The sequence below is a fragment of the Pieris brassicae genome, unplaced genomic scaffold, assembly GCF_905147105.1.
Source record: "Pieris brassicae unplaced genomic scaffold, ilPieBrab1.1, whole genome shotgun sequence".
Classification (NCBI taxonomy): Eukaryota; Metazoa; Arthropoda; class Insecta; order Lepidoptera; family Pieridae; genus Pieris; species Pieris brassicae.
The window spans coordinates 22501-27500 of record NW_025576214.1 but is presented as its reverse complement, the minus strand read 5'-3'; the positions used below and the strand labels follow the sequence as shown (position 1 = coordinate 27500).

The 5000-nt window shown below is 46.1% G+C and overlaps 2 non-coding genes across 2 annotated transcripts; both read right to left on the bottom strand.

Moving 5' to 3' along the window:
• Window positions 1-372: 372 nt before the first annotated feature.
• On the bottom strand, window positions 373-529 carry LOC123719785. Its single transcript, XR_006755883.1, has one exon. It is a non-coding gene; the product is annotated as a 5.8S ribosomal RNA (ribosomal RNA).
• Window positions 530-879: 350 nt separating this feature from the next.
• On the bottom strand, window positions 880-2785 carry LOC123719774. The gene has a single exon (XR_006755873.1). It is a non-coding gene; the product is annotated as a small subunit ribosomal RNA (ribosomal RNA).
• Between the last annotated feature and the right edge of the window lie 2215 nt (window positions 2786-5000).

Genomic DNA, 5000 nt, shown 5'->3' with positions numbered 1-5000 from the left:
CGCCGACCGTCGCGCGATCGTTATGCGGGACCGGGACGATGCGAGCAAACACGCGCGACGCGTAAACGCGAACGTCGTTGTCGTCGTTGTCGTTGTCGTTGCGTAAAGACTCGACGCGCACCCGTGCCGCGGGAGACACGGTGCGGCGGGGAGAATTTATTTGTGCGACAAAAGTATCGTATAGACGTGGCTTAACACGGCCAATACGGATGACGAGTCGTAATCGAACATATATTCGAACGGATCGTTCGGCCGCTCGGCGGCCTAGCGAAACCGTCAATTGCACGCGCGACAGAGATGCGGCGCTACGACCGGAGTCGCAGCGATCGCCGCTCGTCACGCGAACAGTGTGGCTTTTTGTTTTTATGCAGCCGGCCCTCAGACAGGAGTGGTCCTGGATATTTCTCCACGGACCGCAATGTGCGTTCGAAATGTCGATGTTCAAATGTGTCCTGCAGTTCACACTATGACGCGCAGTTAACTGCGTTCTTCATCGACCCGCGAGCCAAGTGATCCACCGTTCAGGGTAATCGTTTTGTTTTTGTGTGTGTTTTTGTATGAGAAAATATAAAAGGTGCGAAAAAATTAAACAAAAAAATTTGAAAATAATACTTATCATTAACGTGTACGACAAATGAAAAGAAAGAAAATCTCTTTTATTTGCGTGGTTGTACACAAAAATTAAAATATTATTTCAAAGTATCAATAGGCGATAGCGAACGCTAATCAAAGCGTGTCGCAACGCACACGTCGCGAATCGACGAGAGAGAGTCAACCGTCTCGGATTCGATTTTGATTCGTATCATTCACGTGTTTTTGTATTTTTTTCTTTTTTTGCGAGTCTTTGACAACAACAAAACAAAAAGAAAAAACCAACGTTAATGATCCTTCCGCAGGTTCCCCTACGGAAACCTTGTTACGACTTTTACTTCCTCTAAATGATCAAGTTTGGTCAACTTCCCAGCAACGCCGACGGCCGTGAGGCCACCGCGTGTCGGTCCGAAGACCTCACTAAATCATTCAATCGGTAGTAGCGACGGGCGGTGTGTACAAAGGGCAGGGACGTAATCAACGCGAGCTTATGACTCGCGCTTACTAGGAATTCCTCGTTTATGGGGGATAATTGCAAACCCCAATCCCCAGCACGAAGGAGTTTCAACGGGTTGCCCGGGCCTCTAGGCCAGGGAGAACATGTTGATTCCTTCAGTGTAGCGCGCGTGCGGCCCAGGACATCTAAGGGCATCACAGACCTGTTATTGCTCAATCTCGTGCGGCTCGAAGCCGCCGGTCCCTCTAAGAAGAATTTTAATACGTCGCCAGTGAGTTGCGCTCCCCGAGAGTCGCGCACACCTTGAATGACGACGCCTATTTAGCAGGCTAGAGTCTCGTTCGTTACCGGAATTAACCAGACAAATCGCTCCACCAACTAAGAACGGCCATGCACCACCACCCACCGAATCAAGAAAGAGCTGTTAATCTGTCAATCCTTCCGGTGTCCGGGCCTGGTGAGATTTCCCGTGTTGAGTCAAATTAAGCCGCAGGCTCCACTCCTGGTGGTGCCCTTCCGTCAATTCCTTTAAGTTTCAGCTTTGCAACCATACTCCCCCCGGAGTCCAAAATCTTTGGTTTCCCGGAAGCTGCCCGCCGAGCCATTGTAGTAACGTCGGCGGATCGCTAGATGACATATTTACGGTTAGAACTAGGGCGGTATCTAATCGCCTTCGAACCTCTAACTTTCGTTCTTGATTGATGAAAACACCTTTGGCAAATGCTTTCGCTGATGTTCGTCTTGCGACGATCCAAGAATTTCACCTCTAACGTCGCAATACGAATGCCCCCAGTTATCCCTATTAATCATTACCTCGGAGTTCTGAAAACCAACAAAATAGAACCGAGATCATATTCTATTATTCCATGCACGAAATATTCAAGCGGCATTTTGAGCCCGCTTTGAGCACTCTAATTTGTTCAAAGTAAAATTGTCGGCCCACCTCGACACTCACCGAAGAGCACCGCGATAGGATTTTGATATTGAACCGGCGTTTTACCGCCGGCTCACCGACGATATGCTCCGCAGACGTGTCAGTATCACCGCGGATGCGGTGCACCGACAGCGCGGCGCACAAATGCAACTACGAGCTTTTTAACCGCAACAATTTTAGTATACGCTATTGGAGCTGGAATTACCGCGGCTGCTGGCACCAGACTTGCCCTCCAATTGTTCCTCGTTAAAATATTTAAAGTGTACTCATTCCGATTACGAGGCCTCGTAAGAGTCCCGTATCGTTATTTTTCGTCACTACCTCCCCGTGCCGGGAGTGGGTAATTTGCGCGCCTGCTGCCTTCCTTGGATGTGGTAGCCGTTTCTCAGGCTCCCTCTCCGGAATCGAACCCTGATTCCCCGTTACCCGTGACAACCATGGTAGTCGCAGAAACTACCATCGAAAGTTGATAAGGCAGACATTTGAAAGATGCGTCGCCGGTACTGGACCGTGCGATCGGCAAAAGTTATCCAGATTCATCAAAATTAACGACTTCGGACGCATGGCCCTCCGCCGATTGGTTTTGATCTAATAAAAGCACTCATCCCATCACTGGTCAGAGTTCTGATTGCATGTATTAGCTCTAGAATTACCACAGTTGTCCAAGTAACTGAGTAAGATCTAAGGAACCAAAACTGATATATTGAGCCATTCGCGGTATCGCCTTAATACGGCTTGCACTGAGACATGCATGGCTTAATCTTTGAGACAAGCATATAACTACTGGCAGGATCAACCAGGGAGCTGCTTACGCAAACGACACGCCTACACCGCGGTCACGCGGCTTCGGCGAGCCGCTGGCTCGGCGGCGTCGAGGGGCGCGCGCTTGCGCGCGCGCCTTCTCGACACGCGTGAACGTAACGCGTCGAATTTGCACGCGACGCGACGTTCGCGCTTCATATCGATAGACTAACTTTGACCGGTCTACGAGCGGCCGTCCCGTCACGATCTCGCAACGAGGTGATGTACAACGATGCTCGACCACTGTGAGGGACATAAAACTGCAACGAACACGACCCCGCGGGCGGGAATCGATGTTGTGACAATTTGAAAATTGAACATTCATCTAAACGCAACTTCTCAATTTTTATTCAATACGTTATTGTAAACATATTAAAACTCGGCTGGCAATTACATGCGCACACACACGCATGATTCGCACTAGATACGATCAACGCCCGGAGCTTGAGGGATAAATTCCAACACGACGCTGCGCACACCGTTTCGACGATGGGCGCGTGTGCGTCCTCTTTTATACATTCTTTCCATATACGGTCGCCGTGGCGACCGCGCACGTGTCGAACACGCTAGGCGCCCTGCGTTGAGGTGTGCCTAGAAGCGTATTCTTTTAACATCACAGATAACACCGGGGGAGACGGTCCCAAATCTTGGTCGATTGGTAACATCACCATACGGTCTGCGAACGCGGTGCTATAATATAATTTTATATTATATTATATAAAATATGAGGAGGAGTAGTATGTATATTCTTTGTTATTTTGTGTTGACACAAGAGAGATATATAAAATGTACTATACACCACACACACAGAGAGAGAGAGAGCTGGGAAAGATCTCGGCGGTCTCGCATTCGAAATACGAATTTGATATAATTTCCTCCGAAAATCCATACCCATATCTATATCATCCATGCGCGAATATATGTATATAATATTCTCACACTTCGCACAAACACAAAAACAAGAACACATTCTATTCTCTCTCGTCCGTCGTTCGTGTCTATTTGAGACGAACGACGCGCGGCAACGAGAACGAGTCGACGCTGTGCGCACGACTGTTTCGCTCCACATCTATACCGAGAGCAATAGTCCGCGTCGGCATTGGAGCGGACGTCGAATGTTTCTCGTAGAGCGAGCGAGAGAGAGACGATTTTTCATTTTATTATGTATGTGTATTGGCGTGCAGTAGTAGCACGTAGTAGTACTAGTAGTAGTAGTAAAAAAATATTATTATTTATTTTATTGACTGATATGATTTTGTTTGTTTTCTTTTTTTTGAATAGACATTTGTATTGATAGATATGTTTCTCGTTGAAGCTCGCAGCACACGCTCAGAGAAATGGCAATGTGGGTTTATTTGAAGAAAAGAAAAAACAAAAAAAACAATTATATTTATTAATAATATGTATGTATGTATGTATGTATGTATGTATGTATGTATAATAATGAATTATAATAATTATTCCGATGCAACGTCAGAGGAAAATGTTTCTCGTACAGGTGCGGCGCGCGACGGCCGGCCGCTCGACAGTTTCGCGCCGAATGTTTCTCGTTGAAGCTCGCAGCACACGCTCAGAGAAATGGCAATGTGGGTTTATTTGAAGAAAAGAAAAAACAAAAAAAACAATTATATTTATTAATAATATGTATGTATGTATGTATGTATGTATGTATGTATGTATAATAATGAATTATAATAATTATTCCGATGCAACGTCAGAGGAAAATGTTTCTCGTACAGGTGCGGCGCGCGACGGCCGGCCGCTCGACAGTTTCGCGCCGAATGTTTCTCGTTGAAGCTCGCAGCACACGCTCAGAGAAATGGCAATGTGGGTTTATTTGAAGAAAAGAAAAAACAAAAAAAACAATTATATTTATTAATAATATGTATGTATGTATGTATGTATGTATGTATAATAATTATTCCGATGCAACGTCAGAGGAAAATGTTTCTCGTACAGGTGCGGCGCGCGACGGCCGGCCGCTCGACAGTTTCGCGCCGAATGTTTCTCGTTGAAGCTCGCAGCACACGCTCAGAGAAATGGCAATGTGGGTTTATTTGAAGAAAAGAAAAAACAAAAAAAACAATTATATTTATTAATAATATGTATGTATGTATGTATGTATGTATGTATGTATAATAATGAATTATAATAATTATTCCGATGCAACGTCAGAGGAAAATGTTTCTCGTACAGGTGCGGCGCGCGACGGCCGGC